Genomic DNA, 23,738 nt, shown 5'->3' with positions numbered 1-23,738 from the left:
GACTCCGCCTTCCCGATTAGAAATCGTTCACGCCCGGTATGTGGTGCAGACCCATTCAAGTGTACATCCGCGGTCGCGCGGCGTGTATCAATTGCGCGTTTGTACGATCAATCGCGTAGCAGCTTTTCATGCAGCATCCGTTCTGCGTGTTCATCCTCGCTTGGCCTGTAAGTCCACGTATATAGCGGTCGTAACGTGACCGCCAGTGCTGTCACTGTTGCCAACTTTGTCGCACTGCCGTATGCTTTCGTCACCGTTGTTGAATTTGCGTAGGACCGAGGCGACAAGGAGAAATAAAAAAGTCGCCCGCATCTTCCCACGGGGGCAACTCGAGTAAATGCGTCGCAGAGTGGTGGGGGTATCGCGTGAATGTTGCGTAATTGGGTATGGTTTGGGAATGTTTAATTGTTACACGATGCGCACACCCAAGGAGGTTTAAAAAAACACGGTTCATCCCTCCGTCATAGGAATCGGAATAACACGAAAGTAAAGCGTGCCCTTGCAGAAGTAACTGAATGCTTACTGTACGTTGATATAAGAGAGTTTGTACGATGTATATTGATGTCTGACAGCTAATGGCGCCGTTTAACGTGCATGGACCCACTTTGATGATTGGTGGTACATCTCCATCCCGACGACTAACGCCCATGTTAAATGATTAAACAAACCCTTGTGGTAGCTGTTGTAGTTAACGGTGAAAGCATAATCAGAGAAAGAGGTGTGATAGCCAGAAAAGCGTCGCATATTGGACGCAGAACTTGGTCGCCATCCCGCGGCATGTTAAAATGTGATTGAACACCACGGCCGGACTAGAGGGAAACGCAAAGCGCGTCGTGCCGCCCCGGTAGCCCGGCCGCGATTTTTCTCGGGGCGTGCGCGTGAGCATGGAACGCGGTGTTACAGCCAGGTGAGGCAGGCGCGCGTCGCAGAGCTATTTTTGGTTTGTATTAGCGTGATGCTGAGCGAGGCCGATGGTTTTACGACGCTTGGGCAAAGGTCACCGCCTCGCGGTGTGTTAAGGCATTGACAAAATTCAACTTCTATTCAAAACGCGCCGAATGGGACGGACGCGTAACGCGTCGAAGGTGCTAGTCGCGGATGCCACAGCAATGACGAATTACTTTACCTTACCACTCCCAGAGGTCAACACCACCCAGCCGACCGGGAGAGTGGTAGATATAAAAGGCGCGTTCGTAAAGGCTCCAGAGTCTGTGACCGTGGCGCAGTGGATAGCGTGCCCGGCATCTGTTGTTGCGGACCGAGCGGTCGTGGGTTCGATGCCCGTTGACGGTACCTTTTTTTCTTTGCCATCTGATTGTGTATATTTTTTCGACGTCATTTCCGTGACGGAAATACGTCACTGAAGTCTTGGTGGACCCCGGCATAAAACACTTTCGTGTTAAAAATTAACCTCCTTGCGCACACCAAGTACGACTTGAACGGCTCCAGTGTGTACGAAGTTCCGGGTCGGCAGCTCGCTTCAAACGCTTGCGTTCAGCGTCGTATGCTCGTCCCTTCGCAGTCACGTCTTCTGCGTTGCTTGCTGTTGTTGACGCCGACGACGGTGAGGGTGGGGTACGTTGCCTTCAGCGAGTGGTGGGACGCTGATTGAAGGTACTGTTGCTTCCATCGCATCTACTCGATTCAAGCAAAGCGTCAAGTCAAGCGAAAGCCAAGTAAAGACGCCCTTGACTGAATTCCGAACGCGCGCTCCGCCGCTTATTTACACACCACCCGAGTTCGAGAGGATGAGGGAGAGGGAGGGAGGGAAAGGAGGGAGGGAGAGGACAGGCTTGCTGCCGGCACGAGACGAGCCGAGCATGCGCAGTGGGGCTGTGGACGGCGCCGCCGACGCCGCAGGTGCGACTAAGAAATGCTCCGCATTTAAAAAAAATAAAGACAGAAGAGGAGATTAAGCGGGTGGCATCGGGTTTCCTGCCCTACCCAGTGGAAAGGAGAAGCGATAGATTATTTTCATAATACGCAAGTGCGCTTCCTTGCGCTGCACATTCGTCCAACCAATGGGGGCACCTGTCATGCTTCAAGTGGAGAAGAGGTCGTAGTTGCACGTGCTGGGGCTTCTCTGTTATGCTTGTTTATATCAAGAGAGCGGAGTCGACATTTTTCGCGCCATAGCACAAGCAAACTGCGCTTGAACACGCTGTTTGCATGATGTACTAGCGGTCACTAGTTGGGCTAACGGCATCGCAGCAAAGCTCGTTTAACAATTATGAATAGGTTCTATTAAAGAAGGCAAAAAAGTCACAGTTTCGCGCAATGATTGCGATAGCAATAAATTGTAATGTAACGCGAGGAACGGAAAGCAGCTCGAAATTGCCAGCGCATCGCTCGAGCCCAAAGGACGTACGAAAAGAACGCACACAGGACGAGCGCGAACTAATGCGTCACAGCTCGACACTTGAAGCGCACTGCTCAAACATAAAGCAGGACGCACGAAACAAACGAACAGGTACACACAAGACGAGCGCGAACTAATTGTCACAGTTACTTATTTCTGTTTGAACAGCGCGCTCCTTTCGCAAACGCGGCCGCTGCAGCGAGCGAAGCGAAGCACCCCACCGGCCGCCCCTTCTTTCCTTGAGATAAGCGCACGAAAGCGACAACGCCCTGTAGAGCGAACAACAACGGCGTTCGCAGGGGCGGGGCGACGATCTTTAAAGCGCGCAACACGCGCGCACGTCGCGCCATCTATGTGGCCACTAAGAAAGCATGCTGAATTACATGGTGTATATAAATAGCTCGCCGTTGGCAGGCTGAGAGGCGGTGCTGTCGTGGCCTAACGTCTGACGCGGCGGGCTGCAAAGCGAGAGGTCGCCCGTTCGATTCCGCGTGTCGGAAAAAATTTCCTAATTATTTTTCTTTGTGGCCTTTCTATATATATATACATACTTATACATATACGGTGAATGACGGCGACGGGGAGGGACATTTCCAGCCGAGACTGTCCATATAATTGCTGTCGCAATTAAAGAAACGAGCAAAGTTGACGAAGTGCGCGCCGCTAAGTTGCGCAAGAACCTGCTTTTAGAGGCTGTCTATACTTCTCGCCTACCGCTCTCGCCAGAGACTCGTACAACTTCTTGCGCCCCGCATTAAGCGCCCGTCGATCCACAGAAATATTAGTATTCGGGTGCATTAATGTCGATAAAAGGAAAAACGGGACCTTCCTATAACCTATGCGCGTGAACATCCCTCTTAACTCTTCTTACCACTGCTGTGACAGCCCTGCGAAGCACTTGCATAGCGAAGCACTTGCCCAGACCTCGGATTTGAGAACCAGGCATCGGTTCAACAACTCGAACATAAATCAGTCCATTTATCCTACCCCAACGCTTCCTTCATTGCCATCAGGGACAGTGGAGGAGTGCGCCTTGAGCTGTACACGCGTACACGCCACTCTCTCAAGTACCTTGCTTCATTATATAGCGTTGTCAAAACACCTACGCTCACAGGCTGCTTTAGGGAGTATTACGCTCGTCGGTGAAATTGAAAACTAGGCCATTCGTAACATCGTGAACAGTAACTCTGTCAGCAGAAAAGTCCTAGCAGGTATGTGCCCCAGAATTTCGGCAAACCCCACCCCTCACCACTGGTCTCCTAAATAAACTGAAAATAATAACTAAGTGTATATGTAAATAAATAACCTGCGTGCTGTACTTCTCGCCCATGCAAATCGAGGTTCTTTCTGTACATTTAATTAAAATTCTGCGACATGGCTGTGCCGTGTGCTGCACAGCTTCGCTGGTTATCCACTTTCACCGAGTGGAATGGCTCGTAAATTCTTTTATCTCCGAAGGTAATTAATTAATTAATTAATTAATTAGTCAGTCAGTCTAGTTAGTTAGTTAGTTAGTTAGTTAGTTTGTTAGTTAGTTAGTTAGTTAGTTAGTTAGTTAGTTAGTTAGTTAGTTAGTTAGTTAGTTAGTTAGTTAGTTAGTTAGTTAGTTAGTTAGTTAGTTAGTTAGTTAGTTAGTTAGTTAGTTAGTTAGTTAGTTAGTTTTGCTGCCAAACCAAAAAAAAATGGAGAGAGTAGCCGAGGTGTTCTTTACCTCAAAATTTCGAGAGCAACCCATGTATAAACGAACAGAAAGCTTCACTGACATAGTCTGCTCTTTAGAGCAACTAGACACACGCGAACGTCACAGACATTCGAGCTGGCACCGCGCTCGTTCTACATGTACTGCGAACTACGAGAGCGTTTCGGGCCACGATAAACTTGCGAAACCAAAAGCTTCTGCGTAGCGAACGCATTCTCTGTGAATTTCATGGGCTGCAACTGAGGCGGACGTGCCCGTGCTTCACTCAGGCATTTGTTTAATGCTGCTGGCTCATTGTGAATGTATGGAAAAAAAATAGTTTTAGCGTATTGCTCATCTGCTCTGTGCGATTTCGCTGTCGACTCTGCGGATATTAATGGACTTCTTCGTTACAAGTGACTCGTACAAAAACATCAAAGCACCATCGGGTGCTCTATGTGAAAATAACGGGCTTCTTTATGAGCGTTTGTGCCGATTCAATTTGGCGCCGCTGTAGCTGTTGCGGGCCTTATTAGATTACCAGTATTTCATCAATGCTGTCGGAGATACAGGCTTTGTCAGTTAAATTACAGCATCACTGAAGGTAGTCTCACAACTAAATCTTGCGGAGGACGCAACGGCTGTGCTCGTTGCGACATTCAACGGCTCCCATTCCATAATGACGCGAGAGCAGGAAACTAGTTAAGCTATGGCTTGTCTGTCGGGCGGGGCGCAACCTTAATTTACATAACCAGACTTCATTCCGTAATGTTAACGTACAGCACGGATCGTGTTCCGCTGAAGCGCGCCAGTGTTGTAATGTTTTTCGCGCGCGAAATAACAGAACTCGCAATAATGAGCCGGCAGGTTTATTTATCGCTGCACCACCAGCGCTCACTTTGCAATGAGTACTTTGTTTTGTTGTTGTTGTTGCTGTTTCCTAGAGCGAAAGCCCTAAATGTCTATGTTTCAAGGTCGTGTGAGGTCCAAAACGTATCGTTACGGGGAGTCTAGAAAAAGAAGAAGAAGAAGCAGTGAGCGGGCCAGCTGACCGTGTACTTTGTTCCCTTCTCTGTGGCGTACGCATGACTAAAAAAAAAAAACCCTCACAGTGTCTCTTATGCACTCGCCGTCTTCTTTTTATTTTCCTTCCAGTCGATGTATTGATCCTCCCACACCCCAATCTGAAAGCTTCCTAACGTGGTTTTGCACTGCCTCCAGGATCGGAAGCATTGCAAGCTTTCTGAACCTCACATGATTTTGCATTGCCTCCGTGATCGGCCCACCTTTGACCAAGAAACAACGTCGTGCGATGACGTCATAGTGACGCCACGATGGCTTCATGATGACGTCACAAATTTCGGAGATCTGTGGCGTCATGATTCCGTCATGAAGTGACGTCATCACGTTATGATGATTTTTTTCCTCATTCGCGCTGACGCCGATGCCGCGAGACGCCGACGGTCAATTTTCGCGTTTGGCGAGGCATCTAAAGCTTTCGCCTTAATATAAAGAAAGCCCGCGAACGCACAGGCGAATGCATACTTGATCCTTTTGTTGACGTGGCGTTGAAGTTTCGCAGTTCCTTACCGTTCTAATGTACCAACTAGCCCCCCAATGCACGTTGGCCAAGTACAAGAAAGACTTCGTGGACAGTCCCATTGGTGCAGTGTGTGATGTGCGTGACCGGATTTGGTTCGAGGGTGACTTAACCGAATGTCAATACAAAGTCTGACAGAAAGACCGGTGCAAAGTTCCACAGCACTTCGGCACTGAGTTGAACATAAACTTTAACAGCGCATGGGCAGAACGTTCAAACCGGCAGTCCTGGAAATTAGCAGAGTGAAACCTTAGCCGCTGAGCTACCTCGGCAGGTTACGTTAAAAAATATATGTATATATTTTTTTGCTTTCTTTTCGTTTCGGTGGTGCATTATGTAATATCTCTTGTATTTGCGACCTTCTAGTGGCACTAACTATGGTTCGAGGAATAAATTACCGAATGGTAACTTCAAGGGCGATGATTGCGTTTTATCTGTTTCTGTTATACAACATTAAAGTGACGCAAGGTGCTGTTTCATGTTGTGTCACCACGGTGGCGGACGTAATCGCAATGTCGTAAACTATGGTCTTCTAAGAAGCAGTCAGTCCTCTCGATATGGGAGACCGACATCGGTGCTTCCTTTGGCTGCGGATACACAGACTGTGTCCGAGATAAAACAAAACATACAGCAAAAGAAATTGCTCCAAGGTCGCCTTCATCGGTAGTGACATTGGGTCATGCTCTATTGCACGCCCTTATCAGGTGGCACTCATCGACTGAGATATATTACATAACAGGAATGTCTCTTTGCCAGGTATGCCACGAACGTTAGGCCACCCGATATTTCTTGTCAGTTAGGTTGGGCAATCTCGAATTACTCCGTGACTTGCCGTAGCAGCGCCGCACGAGTGGTTTTTTCTTTTTTTTTCTGATTCGTCCATTAAATACTGTAAAACTGGTTGCAGTTATTGAGACTGTACGGGAAATGATGATGCAAACCCGTAATACGTCTAGTTCCTTTCCTAAGAGCACAACTTACGCATGCGCTGAACGCCATTCGTATGACGCGATTTCAGGAAAGACGGTTGGCGGCGAAAAGTGGACGGGGCAAGTTTATCCGATCAGGTTCCTTGCACAAGGCTTTGGGAGCCGCTATTTTTGGCACATTAGCTGCTCCACGCTGTGTGAAGTTTATCTGCGACAGATAATTCGAGATAATTTGAGACATCTACTGCGCAGGCCGCATACCAAATCGATACGCTTTTTTTTCTCTAATTCTTGTCTACAGGCGCATATTCCGAGGAACAGAAAAAAAAGAATCAGACGTTTCCGGTTTTATCTTTGCAAGAGGAACCTATATACGGCGGCTTTATAGTCTAATATTATCAAGCGCTCTAAACGCCGCTGTAATTTTCTAAGAAGCTGCTACTTTTTGAAAGTAAGGAGCTGAGGTATCAGTGCTGTTTTTAACCGGAGTTATGTACATTTTCACGTTTTAATGTAAACGATAGTCAACGTTTAGAAAAGATTATAACTCCCGCCTGCGTTACCCGTCATTTCCACGACGTACCAGTATCAACCAAAGTTGCCAACTCAAAGCCACCTGTGCCGAATCGATGACAATCCTAAGCATGAAATAACATGCATGGAATCGCATAGAGCTTAATTTGCTGAGAACAGCGACAGCAACACCTATAGGCTTTAATCGAAGGCGGCACGCTGTGGAGTCGTATGGCAGTTTAAAGAAACCTCGTTGCAGCGATCGACTTTCCGAACGAAGTAAATATGCGCTTCAACCTTCTCGTTACCGGAAATTACCAGCATATTTCCCCTAATTCCAATGTCTTGAGCGGAGTTGTACTTTTATTGCGATAGCAATTATATGGACAGTCTCGGCTGGATTTTGCCGTCGCCGTCGCCGTCATGCACCGTATATGTATAAGTATGTATATATATATAAAAGCCCCAAAGAAAAATAATTCAGAAAAAAACATGGCTGATCCCTCCGTCATAGGAATCGGTATAACACGAAAGTGAAACGTGTCTTCACAGAAGTAGTGCTTATGATATATGAGAGCTTGTACAATGTCTATTCGTGTTTGGCAGCTATAGCACCGTTTGACGTGGATGCACCCATGTTGACAGCATGTCTCTATCGCGACGACTAACGCCCATAATCATGATTAAACCGTTGAGGTAGCTGACGGTGTGAACATATATTTGGACACAGCAAATCGTGAATCGCGCGTAAGGATGATATCAACAAGCTCATAATCAACACTGGTACCCGGTATGCACTTGTTCAAAGCGTCGACAATTAAGGAGAGAAACGGCACGGTGTGCGCTTTCTAGTAATGGGTAGCCGACGCCTGTGCTCATGCATACATAACACACACTGCACTTCAGCAACGCGGGAGGTAGATGTTCGTAGCCTGAGCCGCAAACGCGGGCGTCCCGCTGGCCTCTGTCTCGCAGGCGCTGATCTCGCTCCACCAAGGCACGACATTCGCTCGTCGAAATCGCGTCCTTTCTGCAACGCATATTGCAGCAGTTTTGTTAGTCGGTGCTCTCGCAGTTGAAGCAGTCGGCGGCGGAGAAATCCCGTTCGTGCACGTGGAAGCTGCACTACTCCGATGAGCCGACGCACGCTAACACGAATCCAAAGGCAAAGAACGTAACCTGACGTAACTGCGTCAAGGGTGCCTCGGCGACGCCAGCGCGGCCAGTCTAGCTCTCTGGTATCGAGACGCTTTAACCATGACCTCCGATATCACGTGCAATCTCGGAGTAAGCGCTAGTAAGTGTCGATCGTGAAGCATTACTTCTTTTCACCTCTCATAGACGGCGGCACCGCCCCGCTCCGCCCGCCGCGAAAGAGAATGTGTGAAAGATATAAGGCGCGTTCGCGCCGTGCCTAGCATCTCCCGAGTTGGCTTAGTCGGTAGAGCGCCGGGCGCTTGCCGTCGCGGCCGCAACGTCGTGGGTTCGATTCCCAGCGTGGTATCTTTTTCTTGGTTTTTTTCTTTCTCACCCGTTGGCGTCCATTTTATCAACGTCATATCCGTGACGGATGTACTTGGTGGACCCCGGCATAAAACACTTTCGTGTTAAAATGCTTCCGAAGCGCGGAATCGAACCAGGGACCTCTTGTTCCGCAGCGAGTGGCGCTATCCACTACGCCACGAAACGCAGATCCCCCACGCAGCTAACAGCGAGCGTTATATACATACCCTTTACCGCTGGACGGACTCACAGACGGCAGGCGATAATAAGCTTTCTTCATTACCAGCGAGATGGCGCTAGCAGCGCGACGGGCGCATTTAAAAGTCGTCGTCGAGCTCGCTCGCTTCTTATATTTGCGCAGCGAGAACATTGCCCTTCCGTTGTCTGCTCGCGCGGTTTTCTCTCGGTGAGGGGAAGAGGAATGTTTCACGCTTTCACCGTGATGTCCGCGCTCATGTTACCGAGCGTACGAAAGTCACTCGAGCTGAAGGGACGCCACTAAACGAACAAACAGAAGATGAGCGCGAACTATCAAGTGTCACAGCTCGACAGTTGAAGCACGCTAGTTTCCTTCGCTGCTTCGGCCGCCTTTGCAACAGGAACGCTGTTCAAACTCAGAGTATCCATTGGCGAGCCTCACTTCGTATAGCATTAATTTCTTGCTATCGCATTCATTGCTTCGCCCTTGCGGCGAAACTATGACTTTTTGTTGGTTAATCTCCCTGCCTTCTGCCTTTGTTTCCTTCCTTCATTACATGGCCGAGAATTAAACCTTTGTCTGTGAGCTTAGAGAGAGAGAGGTAATCAGACTATCGTACGGTTTGCTACCCTGCACAGGAAATAATGGAATGGGGAAGAGAGAGAGAATAAACGTTTGTTTTGAGCAAGCACACTGTGCGCCCAAGGTGGGCGGCCTCCCTATTCCAGGTAGCCGCGGGCCCTCGCCATCTCTCGTGCCCGTTGAACCATGAAGGCCTCGCTGATTCTTCAGGTCTGTGTCCCATAGCTTGGCCTCCCACTACTCTTCGGTTAGTGTAGCGGTGCTAGGGTTTTGTACGCATCCCCACACCACATGGCATAGAGTGTCCGGGACATCACAGTACTTACAGATGTACGAGTGCGCACTGGTGAGATACGGTGAAGCAATATAGCGTGAACGTAAGTGTTTGTTTGCAATTTCCTGAGGGTTGCTGCTTCTTCCCTAGTTAGGCTGGGGTGAGCTGGCGGATAAGTTCCTCGGCCTAGCCTGTAGTGCTGTAAGATGTCGCTGTACTTTTTGGGTACATCTTCCTTTCTCTTTAGTGCGCCCTGTGGGAAGGCCCGGTGAACATGAGCTCGGGCGGAAGGGTCGGCTGCCTCATTTCCCATCAGGGACTCGTGACCCGGAGTCCAAACGATGAATGGAAAGAAAGAGAGAGAGAAAGAACACTAGCACTGCACGCACACAGAAGTACAGTCGGTCACCGAGGCCGGATTGTCTCTGACCTGAATGACTTCATCTCCCTGGTATTCTAGTCGCGGCCGTTAACGGGGTTGTGGCCGGGCGGCCACAGCCAAAGCCAAACCAGTATCCACAGCGACTGCAGTGGTAGCAGCAGACGTTGGCCGAATCAACCACAGCGTTAGTTTCCCACGACTTTCCCTGTGCATTGTTGCAATGCTTCGGCCTCTTGTGGACATCGTACTCTTGCTCTTGAATAAGCTAAATACTCCGACAGACCGAAGTGCCCTACAGCTGCTGTCGGATCTTAATCCGTAGTTTTCAGCGCTTCAGTAATTAGAGCTTAGAGAGAGAGAAATATATCAAAAGGAAAGGCAGCGAGGTTAAATTGCTACTAGTAACCGGCTCGCTACCCTGCGCAGGGGTGGGGAAACAGGGGTCGGAAAGATGGCGGAAAGAGATAAAATAAAAACTAAAAAATGCGTACATGCACACACAGGCAGGGTGTTTTAATCAGACCTGTTCTAATAGACTGCTTGAATGCAGAAAGCGCATTAGCGCTTGCACAACCTTCAGCCTTCTTCTGTGAACTTAATTCCTGTCGATGGAGCAGGACTTCTGCTTCTGACATAGGTCCGTCGTCCAACTTATCGAGCGCGTTGCTAAGCGACTGTCTCTATAAAGAGTAGTGTGGGCATTCGCACACTATATGTCTAATAATTTCTTCATGTGAACTTAAGCAGCGCAACAGCTTAGGGGCTAAGCTCAGCGGATCGAACCACGCTTCTACTCGGCCGTCCTCGCAATCGCCCGTGAACGAGTTTCGCCGTTCGAGAAGTTGGTATTCGCCGCAAGAGCACGTCCGGGGGCACGTGGCTTTGGCGGGTGACCAACGCGAGGACGACGACGATAAAGCTTGCGCGTGTGCGCGAGCGTGCAGCGCTTAATGCGCCCGTCGTCGCGGGAGGCGACGTGGGTCGAGGAGAGGGCGCTAGAAACCTGTCTCCGGTTGGGGTCCTCGTAGATGGAACGACGCGATAAAGGGCACGTCGTCGTGCACGAGGATACAACGAACGACTTTCGCCGTCGTGTATATAGTCCGCGCACACCTCGGACCACACACGTGGGCGGCCGAGAGCGTGCGGAAGTTGCGTGTTCGCTTTCCTTCGCAACGGAAGAGCCAGGGCGTGCCTCATATTGTTCGCTCCTCCCGAATACGATACCACTGCCGAGATTGTTGAGACGACGGTTCCATTTTTTTATTAATTTATTTTGAAAGAGCGTGCAAGTGGTTGCGATGAATACGGGCGTTTCGTAACGCACCTGTATAGTATGCGGACGTGTGCACGCAAATACGAAGTTGAGGCATCAACGCCAACACTATTTCTTTCCTCCTTTCATACAACTTGTCCTTGTTTATGGATGCTTATTTCAGTGGAAGCGTGGGAGGGTGGCCTCCCTTAAAAAGAAATCCAGAAATCGAGCAGTGCCTTAGCGAACTTGTCCGTGTGCGAATGCCTATACCCGGCTGCTGCCTGCTCGGTTCGTAGCGTGCCTCGGCAGCTCGTAAGTCGACCTTAAGTCCCAAACTCCTTCGGGCACGCCGTGGAAGAGCTGTGCATTCTGCCAGCCGTAGCCACGTGGGAGCTGCATCTATAAATTGCGAGGGGCCACGCGGCAAGGCAGTGCATTGCTTGCCTTCCACATGCCCTTACACGCTTTCTACATACAGTATGCCTATATGCGTGAATAGTATGCAGCAAACTATTCTAAACCCATATTGTGTATCGGACTGTTAGGTCTGTATCGTTGTTCTCACATCCCAGTGGTGTAAGAACGGCGAGACAAGTAGATACATGGCTGTACCGCTAAGTTAGCTGTTCTCTCTCGACTGCGAACGTTCGAAAGGCGATAGCTTCATTATCAATCGTTATACGTCATTTGTGGCAGCAAGTGTGCAACTTAACGCGAAGGTTAACGAAATCTCCACCTCAACACACCAGCCCCGCTCGTCTACTGACCCGAAGATCGCAGGTTCGATGCCGACCGCTGCGGTCGCATTTCGATGGAGGCGGAATGCATTCTAGAGGCCCGTGTACCTTGATTTTGGCGCACGTCAATGGAGCCCAGTTGGCTAAATTGCTGGAGAACTCTATTATGGCGTGGCTCATACTCATATCGTAGCTTTTCGCGTGAAACCCCGGAAATTATAATTATGAGCACACCAGACCCGCTATGTCGTACATGGAACTCTTTGTTATTGCTTCTAATGTGCATATTCTCGAGGTTGTTATTCTCGAGCTTGTTTGATGTGACCTCGAGAACGGTTTAGAGCGGACGTCCACGTATCCACGAGGATTTTGCTTAAGCTTATTCAGGGTTGCGCTACAGAGGGAGCTGTCATAACAATGCGGGCTTTATTTGCGAGATTGTTTAAAAGAGATAATGTTAATAACAAGAGATAAGGTTAATGTTAGCTGGTGAAGACTGCTCTAAGAGACCGTCAGTTAAATGATTTACGCCTTTTGCAAGATTCGCCCTATTACTACTTATTTCGCTTAGCGTCGGCGTGAATACAGCCTAAGCACATAATTCATTACACTATACCATTTCCCGCCTGTTCTGGCCTTTTCTAGATGCATGTAAACTTGGCTTCAGTGGTTGTTGTTGAGCTTTCTCTCGAGTTTTCGTATATCATTGGTGTCGTATAGCCTCATGGGTTAAAGAGATAGTTCGGGACGTGTCATGCGTGTAGTCAGTACCATATGTTGCTTGTTTTAGCTGATAACCTGTCGCGCTGCTCCACGTGGTGGGTGAGCACAATAGTATCATTTAGCAGACGGATGTGGAAAATACGCTTACGCGGCTCTGTACTAGCGCTTTCACAACTAAGCGTTTCGAGGGCACATAAACTGTGATACGACATTCATGCACAATCAGTACTTGCGTGGCAGCCGATTTACAGTCGTAAAAAGGAAAAAAGAAGAACGAAAAGAAACCTACACATTCAAGCCTTTTTAACTGAGTGGCGCGCTTCGGTGTCTGCTTGTTATATTAATTGCCGTATCGGGAGCGATTTTTACGTCTAGCTCTATGAGGAAAGAAGGGAATCCATGGAGCAGCACAATCAACGCGTCACGGTATTCGTAGTGACACATTCCTTTTACTGAAATGGCCCACAATGGTTGATAACTTCCTTGTTTTAGCCCTCACACTTTTTTTCATTATTACGAGGCCGAAAATAACGTCATCTTCGGCGTTACTCACTGCATTCATGGCTCGATGACTCCAGCAAACTCCTTTTTGACCGCCAAGGTAGAGAAACCAGAAAAGAAAGGCTTACAAGGCAGAGACTTCACTAAGGTGGTTTCACCGTAGTGCTATAGACGCGCCTGGCCTTATCGTTACGCTAGAGTGAACCCGTGTTCCAGTATAGCCAGCTAAGAAAAAAATGAGGTATCCCCAATAGGAAGGGCCGCGCAGTAATTGACTGCCTTTCCCGGGCGTCCTCAACTACCGGTCGCCTACGGTGCAGGGAGAGGGCGGTGTTGGCTGCCGGGAGATTGCAGCACGTTCAGTGTGTACGCTCTATAGTGGTCGCGGTCGCGCTGCAGCGGCCGCTAGCGAGGCGTTCCGTCGTCACTTCGGGGAAAGGTTAAAAAACGACAGGAGCTCTAGCGCGTGCTCGTAAGAAAAACAGAACAATGCGGCAAAAGACAAAAAAAATGGTGCAATCTCCCCCAACGTGAAGCTCGAAGAAGCCACGCTGGTGTGGCTGCGTATAACGTATAGTGGTGGAGGCACGGATTCGGTATCACGGACGATGAAGAGAATGTGGGTGTGGGTAGGCAGGCAGCAAGGGGGCTTTCCTCTTCGCGACCGCAGGAGCTGACGTTATGACCACGTGGAGGCATTTGCAACGTGAGCGGAAAGCTAAGTGAACGCCAGTTACGTTTATGAGGTGCGAGAGAAGGCAAGGATGAAAATACAGGGAACAAAGCAAAGGAGGAAAGGCAAAGCAGGACCTAGCCGTTCACGGGAATATCCGGTCCACTCGCATTGTGAAAGTAACGTAAGCTGAGTATGAACGAGATGGTCACCTCCTTGGAGGTACCGAAAATACAGCTTTTACCCAACCGTGTATACACGGAAGTACGTAATATGGGTCGAAGATCGAAACAAAGATGCAGTATCTCCTAAAAGAAATAACAACATGAGGTTTATGAATCTGCGTACTAATCTGAAAGTTCTGACTGATACAGTGCATATTATGCGAGCTCAAAATGAAACACGTCACTGTTGAATTTCAAGAGTAATAAACGAAATTACCGAAAGACTCTACATGGACTTTCCAGGCACCTTTAGAGCAACTACCTTGAACCGAGACACATATGTGGCTTCAATTAGCCTTTCGGAATGAAATCAGCCTTTCGGAATACCAAGAAAAAGACAACGTCAGCAGTAGATGTACGCGGGCTTAGGATGGACAAAACATATATATGCACAAGGCAGAGTGACTCAACGGGGCTCATTTGGCAAAATGTACATAATACAAGGGTGTTATTCTCCCTCTCTCCCTCTACTTCGTAAACGGCGCATATGCTCTCTTACCCATTAAGTTTTGTTTTGAAATTAATCTAATCGCGGCATGTCCCAGTAACGACCGCAGAGCGACAGTTTTACCTTTCATATATTGACAAGACCCTTGTACTTGCGTTTGTTTTATTTTTTTTTCTGTTAGGTAAGCCGTTCTATTCCTGTTTCACTGAGCGAAGTCATTTTGCTTACAATGCTACACACACCGAATCATACGCACGAAAAATAACAAACCTTCCTGCACTGAAAAAAGATAAAATATTATTAAAATATTAAAAGATATATATGGCAATGAATAGAGTTGATAACAAAATGGCAGAACACCAACAGGGCTAATTCAGAGAGGACGTAGAAGAAAGTAATATAAAAGAATGGAACATAATAACACAAGCATGTACGGGTAACGTGAACATACAAAAATGCATATTAACTATAATTAAGAAGGAGTACATGCGTTCAAGGCCTACGAGAACATTGCGTGCAGCCTAGAGTACAATATCACGACGTCCGACATGTCGTGATATTGTACCCCATCATACAATCCTGCAAGCCTATAATATGAACTTCAAAATAAGTGGCCAGATCATGTCTCTTCGTAGAAAGCAAGCAAGTAAAGCTTAGAAAAGCTGGAATAGTGGGAACGTTCCTATTTCTTTTCTTTTACTTTTTTTTACATTTAGTTAAAAATGTTCTTGTGCGAAAAGTAAACATGTAGTCTAACTCTGTGACGTTAAGCCGCACTCACAATACGTAGTTTGCCTATGGTGCACAAGTTTAGTTCACACGCCCTGAAGGGCAGAAGTATAGTTCAGCAGAGTTATGTTTCTTTCAACGTGAATGACAGCGAAAGCACTACTGTCTATGAGAAGTACGAAAGCAACGCTTGCTCTCGCTTAGATATATATATTTTTTCTTTCTTTCTTTTTGGCTTTGTCCATGACAACCTCAGCGAAAGCGAAAGGTTATCACCACTAGACAGAGCGGTATGGCATTGTCGTTACAACTCAAGGACCTGCTTCTCGTTATCTCTGCTCAAAGAAGCCAAATATGCACGCTACGGCGATAGTATACGCATGGCGTCTGAGCTGAAGCGTGCGCGCTACTGAAATGTGCAACACAATGCGTTGGCGAGCTAATTGGTGTGAATCTATAGTGCTTTTTAGCGCAAAAAATGACACCACAAGACAGGAGACGGGATAAAGCTCCGCTTTCTCCTGCTTTCTGTCTTGTGGTGTCGTTTCTTGCGCTAAAAAGCACTATCAAATGTTCAAGGAGTAGCAAATGTTGTACGCTTCGCGCTTTGAAGGTATTCTTATCATATTCTAATCGCCCTTCCAATGACAGTGAACGTTAGTCTCCAACAACCGTTTGAGGATACATGAACAGCGATCCCCGGTATTTTGGCATGGTTGTGCTAAAATAAAGACTACTACCGCCGGACTTGATAGGTTCAAGCATTTCTCTTAAGCTGTACGCGTTGCTTCTTTTTCTTGCACATGCTTGAACTGTGTTACCCCACGAACAAAACAGATGTAATCGCCCTTTTTTTCTTGAATGGGACCCGCGGGGTACCCGTGGCAGCGGACCTTTTCCGACGCCTCGTCTTTCCGGCATTTTCTTCAAGCCCCCTATCACACAGCTGAATGTGTGGGCGGTCCGTACGTCAGTGGATGGCATTGACTTGCAGATCGGCGTGGGAAGAAAAAGAAAGGCTCGGGCGGCCGTTTTATACGGCGACTCATAAGGTCTTTCGTTTTCTTTTCTTAATTTCTTTTTTTCTTTGTGCGCGTCAAGTGCGGTTTCTTTTTGTTCTCAGAGCAGGATATGACAGGATCGTTCTGGCCTCAGCCTATGCTCGGCCAAGAGAGCCACTGAAAGGGTTCGGCACGAAAGAAGAATGCAAGATCTGAACGTGTCTTGGCGCTGCCTTTGTGCCTCCATGATAAGTCTGCCACTGGTGGACACTTTGACTTTCTTTTTTTATATTCGCTATTCTTTTCTCTTTTTTCGGCAGTGCGTGCTTCTCGAGACAAAAGAAACCGTTTTCTTCAGAGTCAGCGCGCATAGTCTATACTATGACGTGCGAGAGCGTTGCCACCGCCCCGCGTTCTTACTTGTGCGTGAGCAATTGAGCGCCGGCGCCGTCCAGTCTGAATGTCGCTGAATGTAGACGCGTCATTTCTCGTTCGTATAGTTGGCGGAATCCTGAGCGATGCGTCCGAAATGCGCGCGTGTCTATTCAGTACGAATAAAGCGTCACGCCTCCGTGAACAAACGGATGCTTCGGCTTCGGACATTGACAGACCAGCACGCATGCGCGCTTTCTCTCTAAACGAAGCACGTACAATCCTTAGCATTTCGCAGAATTTTTTGCGAGCGCATGTATATGACGCTGGAGCTGCGCTACGCACTAACGAGCTAAATATTTATTATACATACTTTGGTATTCACTACTGGTTGTTTAAACGGTAATTGTATGCCACGTTTATGGTAAACGACCTTTTGACTATCGATTATAAAGGATCCAAGACTGTAGCAACGCTATTGCTGTGTGCAACTATAATAATGTCAGATGTGCTGTTACCTCATGTGTTGTGGGACGGACGGCCGAATTTTTTACAACCGCAAGAAAACAGATTGCAGGCTCTGATGTTTAGCATACTTGTTCTTTTTTTTATTCTTAACCTTATTGCACCAGAATATATATAAAACGCACCAAAATGTGCACCGATGTCCGCGCTCAGGGCTCTTTTCTCTCTTAGTGACGCTATTTGGTAGGCCCCAATTCTGCTTGCAGAAGTATGGTGTTTGAGACAACGCAGAGAGCAGGTGTACCTTTGGCATATTATCGAACGGTCTACCTCTAGCAATAATTTATTGGTACCTGTTGCGTTTCAAAGAACTTACAGCCCGAAACTACATTCCATGCATCTTGGGCCCATCTCCTAGACAGAACGATAACGTAGCCCCCGTGTAGGGTAGCAAACCGGGTACAACCTGGTTAACCTCCCTGCCTTTCCTTCGCTTTTATCTCTCTCTCTAGCTGTTGACGTTTTCGTATCTGTATATATGTGAACCTGGTGTACATACGAGTGTACAATCGCTGTACGAAACCACCCTACATTTCTTTACGAATCCTTTAGCGGCACGTAGGTCAGGCAATTCACTGCGTCATGGCGCACCGCGTTGGCGTAGGTCCAGCGAATACCTTTATTGAAACAACCAGCCGTGGGTACAGGTTGGCCTGTTTTTGTTATCAATCTTGAATAGGAAGCTCGTGCGAGTAGACAGCCTTGCGAGCTCGTTACGAAACGGTTGGGAAAAGCTAATGAATTCCGGACTGTTCCGCTGCCTGTACGCAACGACTCTAACACGTAGAGCACCGCCTGCCAAGACTTTTCTAGCGGAATATTTACGACCAGGGTAGCTGTAATCTCACCATTACAAACTTTCAACTCCAATCTGCTTATCTATCCCTGAATTCATTTATGGAGCAAGTTATGCCGTGCACGCGGTCTCTTTCGGTTAAGTCGATCACGGAAATGAAAGCTGCGTTTTCTTAAGCAGTAAGCACGACCTTGCGGATGAGCAGTGAAACAAGTAATTATGCTAATACGTATAATTTACGGTTCCTGATACGAACTTTGCGAAGATATGCTTCGTTATATTGGAGAAGTGTCTACGTGCCTGCAGTGGACCTACCCGCATGCACTGAAGTTAGAACGACTAGCGCCACGTTGGGCGACCCTGGAGAGTGTGCCTTGCACTGAACTCTGGACGATTTAGCTATAGATTCAGGATACCGTACAATTGAACTGATTTATTTTGCCCATATTGATTCATCAATGATTTGCGTAGGCATGACAATGTGACATTTTATTTGATTATATTGTATAGCCAAATGAAATTAAATTTGCATATTGTTAAATGTAAGCTAATTTCACAGCCGCACACACTGTGAACACAGGCGCAGGAAATTTGTTTTGTGCCTCCACGTGTGAACTATGAGCGACTGTGAGCTAATGTGACCGCTGCACGAAAAGTGAAGATTACTAAACTGAAGACTGCAATGATCATTCGTAGCACTCAAATGCTAGATTCTAATCATAATTTTTGAGGTTTTACTTCCCAAAAGCACGATGTGATTATGAGGGACGCCGTAGTGGAGGCCTCAGGAAATTTTGATTTTATGGTGTTTTTTGTAACGTGCACCTAAATTTAAGTACATGGGCTTATAGCATTTCGCCTCCATCAAAATGCGGCCGCTGTGGTGGGATTCGATCCAGCGACCTTCGGGTCAGCAGTCGAGCACCATAACCACTAGACCACCACGGCGGGTATGCTGGACTCTGAATGGTCTTCTCGAGCTAAGGTAAGGTGAGGTAAGCAAAAAAAAAGATTAAATGATGGAAGTATTTGGGAATGCGCTTGGTTGGTTACATTCATGCGAAAAGTTAAAATTTTCGGCTTCCGTGATAGTTACCGCAAGCAGTGTATGCCACACCAACGCCGGTATCTGGACACGTTCCCGTGGCGTCAGCATTATGATGACGCTATGGCCAATGTTGCCAATGGTGGCTACTTTTCACCAAATTGGCGAACTTGAGAGGCCCGGGGCGACCTAAAATTATGAATGGCGACATGACGAATTTTTGGCGATTTTCGGCTTAGGTCTCCACTGAGTAATGCATCCTAAGTTCAGTGTCTTTCCAATGAATGAGCGGCAACATTCCCGGTATTTTTCTTGGTTCTAGAACCACGAGTAGAACGTGCACATTACGCGTCATTCGGTATGTCCGTCCTGTAACTCGTGTGTATCTCCTCAATTCATCTAAATGCAGCAGATACTCGAATGTCCCCCAGCGACATTTTAGCAAAATGTAAGTCGGCGTACTGCCCCGCAAACCACGAAGGGGCAGTGTTTGACTATAAGTATATAGCTTTAGGAGCTTTAAGATTCTCTAAAGTTTAGCTTCTGAAGGGGCTAGACGACGGGTTGGCCGCGTGTTCCGACCATTTGTTCCGCCAAAGCTCCAACTGTTCTGAATAGCTTGGCGACTTATTCACTGTTGCAGTACCCCCAATTTAGCTTATTTATCGAGGCATTTTCCTCTGTTCTCGGTGAGCGGTGTGCAGTGAAAACAATTGCTATAAACATTCTACATTGTCTACCTGTTCATTATTAACGCATCGGATTGACACGTATAGATATAAGTGACTATAAGAAAGGGTCGGTGGCATCCTTTATCATATCATTTCACACTTAAAAAGTGTAAGTCTCACTAATGATCGGTTCCTGCAAGAATTCTGTCGTGTTACCGTCAATGAACCTTTTAATCATTTTAATTCATATAAAGGTACGTAAAGCTGTCTACAAACAGCGCTTTCACGGTTTTCGCCCAAGGTTTACCACACTTTTACCTTTGAAACGAGCCGACAGGGATGGAAGGATATCATGAGCGCTTCATTCATTCACCCTTGCCCCACCACGCACATCTTGCGGCTAGTCGGAGAAGCCGCACCATGTACTCCCATGGTGAAGCGGGCGATACAACTGGCATTGAGAAACGTCAATATAATTTAAGGGTCTTGTATGGTACTGTATTCCACGGCGCTATACGTGAGTGGAAAGTTTTATTACTATGTATGCCGCACATATCTAGGATGGCGACTTTTTTGGCGGAATTTGTAAAAAAATGGCGACTTTTGGCGACTTTTTGCTCGTCGTTTGGCGACATTTTCTCGAAAGTCAGTGGCAACCCTGGCTATGGCGGCATTAGCTTTCATATCTACATAAGGACAACTGTTGGAGTTGCCTCGGATGGGCACCTTCTTAAGCAAGCTGTTGAATGATGATTCTGATGATTGTGTCATCATCGATGATGATATTTGTTGATTTTCTTGTTTGTTTAAAGAATTAGCTGTGGCGCCACGAGGGCGCATTGCAGGGGGCAAGGGGACAATTCGGAGATAAAAAAAGAGAAGCATACTCGCAAAACAAAAGCAAATATATCTTCATGATATGTATCGCTTTGGAACATCTTGCCGTCGGGTTTAAGGCTATGTACACATTGCACTTGCTCTGTGGACGTCTCAAACTTCACTTGTTAGGTAATGTACGGCTCAATAGGTGTGTGTTATCATATATGCTTTCCTAGTTTTAAAACAGCCTGTATTTACCTGTATTTATTTTTGTTTCTTCCCGTAATGTACACGTATATTCTGCGCAATGCATTTACTATAACGAAATGCGGTGTGTTAATGGTGAGTAACGATTTTGCTTTATATACCTACTTCTAGGTGGTACGCCTCCCTGACCTTTTTTTTTTTTGGCTTTAGAACATGCGATTGCACATTTATCATGTAGAAACTTTTATTAAACGATTGAGAAATCTGCATAAAACGATTGAGCAAGGTCAGGTACGAATATCTGACATGGCTTGTTCAAGCAAGGTCAAATAACAAGTTGAAGATTAATAAACTGGTGGTGGTGATGATAATGATGAGGATTATGGTGATGATGGCATGATAGTTTAGCACTATTCTTTGGCGGGTAGTCGGTTTGCATCCATAACAACACTTTAAAACATAAGGACAAAAAAAAAATGACTAGGCAAGGTGCTTATGCTGTTGGTGATGTTACTTATGATGAGCTCAAATGCGCGTGCTTATCATAGACCCGCCGGTTCGTTTCACGCAGGAAGCCTTCGTCGGTCATGGGCGTCGGTGAGCTTGTCCCTTGGACTAGCGACCACAGCTGTCATGCACGCTGCCACCCCAGGCCATCCTCGCGCTCGCCTCCAATGTGCCACGTCGCGACTCATCACGTAACTGACCGTCAGTGACCGCGGCTCTCTACGTTCTTTCGGAAAGCCTGCTTTCCATAATCAAGACCATTTCAACGGTAAGTGACGCTCGCTTCGTGCGTCCCCCTTGTGCCATTGCGGCGTATAGTTCTGCTGTCGTTAGAGAGCGAAGGCGTACAGGTTAGCCGAGGAGTAGCCGCCGACTTTGTTATACCGTACACTTCGAGAGACAAAAACTGAGGCGAATTAATGAGAGAATAATAAAGGGTCAGAAAAATAATGAAGAAGTAGTCCTTATGAAGGCGCTCGGATGAAAGCGTTTGCTACCCATCAGAAGCATCCGTGCAGTCCAGTCATCGATTTAACATAAAGGTGACGAAAAATTTCATGAAATACTGAACAGCTTACTGTTCAGTATTTGGACATAAATGATTAGAGAAATATGATGATAAAGATGTACGTGGACATCTGTGATTCACTCCTCGACCTCGCATGCCCCAATAACAAGAAAAAAAGAGAAAAACTATCGGAGCAAGGACGCCAGATTGTGTCGACATGCCTTGTTTCACCTTGTGGCACCAAGTAAGCATAAGATAACACAACATTTGGCCAAACCATAAGCTTAGTAATGCTCAGAAAGAAAACGAAGCCATTTAAGTTATCTGAGCTAACATCAGGGACCTTAATGTTTATTGAGGAGAACGAGCGCCTGAAGTTTTCTTAGAACTCACTTTATACTTGACAGTTCTCTCTTCTCAATCTCTGCTAAGAGGAAAAAATAAGTACACCAAAGTCCATGCAATCGCAGGTTGGACGGGGACATTCGTACAATTCTGATTGGGCCAAAACGTAAATGCGGTGTTTGCGGCGGCAACCCAACGTCAATGTACTAGGTATACCTGGTAGCTTTCAGCTCCTCAATGCCGAATTAAACCATCCGTTCCGCCTTGAAGTTTATCCCTCAATCTGACATCGCACGCGCTTCTACCGAAATCCTTTCCGCTAAATTTTGACTCTGAGAAACAAAGGAGGGATTTCGTTTCCGCGGCACATATTAGTCGGAAATGAAGCGCTATCTTTTCGTTATCTAACACGCACTGTGTATCAGTTTATCTCATCTATACGATAGAATATTACGACGAAGTCTGTAAGCAGAGAGTCCGTAAGCCTGTAAATAGAGAGGAACGCTGGACAGTTAGCGAGGAGGCGCGCAGTAGGGGTGGGGTGCAGCCGCGTAAGCAGCTGGTCAAACGCATCGAAGCGCCAAGAAATTCAAATACGTACACCTGCGCAAATGGACGCGGTATATTTTTTTCGCCCGCTCGGCCTTAGCCGCTCCATTCTCGGAGGCATGTATACCTCCCTCCGCCCTCCTCTCCCCTCCTCCTCGTCTCTTCCTCCCCAGGATCCTCTATGTCCATCGTCACTACGGCCGAGAAGGGAATCGCGCGCCTTTCCTTTCAGCGGCGATAAGCCAGCGTTCTTTCCACCGACGTCCATTCCGCGCGCCGCTCCTTTCGCGAGCGTTAGCGCACCGTAGGAAATTGAGTTTTCCCAACGACAAGAACATTGAGGCTATCGGGCCGTTGATCCGGTCCGTACCCCGTCCCCTGACTCTGCACTTTCCGTTTAGTTATCTGGTTGCTGGTAACCTCTCTCTCTCTCTCTCTGAGCTCCACCCAAGGATGGTCGAGATTTCGCACCGCGGTTCAGCGAACAATGCCGCATCGACCCCCCGCACATTGTAATCTAAAACTCGAGCAGAGACAGTTCTGCCGTTGTGGGAAAGAAAATCCCGTATGATATCCCACTAGCCTTCGTGTTCTTTTTTATTTACGCTCCTTAGTGTTTTGGGGCCACCGAAAAGTTTCAGGTTCGCGATTTTCACTTTTCCGTTTTATTCTTCTCTCGGGTGAAGCTGGGATTATGCATATCTGACTTCGGAACGTCGCTGCCGCGGCCTTTATTGAGAAGCGGGGCGCCGATCCGATTTCAAATTGAAATCTTTAGACTGCACTACTCCTTCACTGCATCGCTCGGGTGTCAGATTCATTACCCTCGCCGCCGGAGAGATCTTCGTGGCTTGCCTCGATTAAAATTCACTAAGAACTGACCACGCATGTTTTTTTTTTCGTTTTTTTTTCCTCGTAGTTCCGCTTCTTGTCATTTATTCCTGAATCGAGCAACTCGGATTATTGTATTTTGCAAAACTCCATCAACTTTTAAAACGAAGAAGAAAAGAAACCAAAATTACTGTATCTATATTTGCCTTGGCGTATGGCCCCGCATAATTAATTCTGTACGTGGCCCCCT

The 23,738-nt window shown here is 47.2% G+C and overlaps 1 protein-coding gene across 1 annotated transcript in view; it reads left to right on the top strand.

Moving 5' to 3' along the window:
• LOC119386951 (calcitonin gene-related peptide type 1 receptor) overlaps positions 1 to 23,738 on the top strand; it is a 123,420-nt gene that overhangs the window by 58,482 nt on the left and 41,200 nt on the right. Inside the window, exon 2 of the mRNA XM_037654246.2 lies at positions 21,320 to 21,523. The gene's annotated coding sequence lies outside the window, so the exon portion shown is untranslated. The remainder of the gene's footprint in view (positions 1 to 21,319; positions 21,524 to 23,738) is intronic.

The sequence above is a fragment of the Rhipicephalus sanguineus genome, chromosome 3 (genome assembly GCF_013339695.2).
Source record: "Rhipicephalus sanguineus isolate Rsan-2018 chromosome 3, BIME_Rsan_1.4, whole genome shotgun sequence".
Taxonomy (NCBI): Eukaryota; Metazoa; Arthropoda; class Arachnida; order Ixodida; family Ixodidae; genus Rhipicephalus; species Rhipicephalus sanguineus.
The sequence above is the reverse complement of the archived record's forward strand: the minus strand, read 5'-3'. Positions and strand labels throughout refer to the sequence as shown.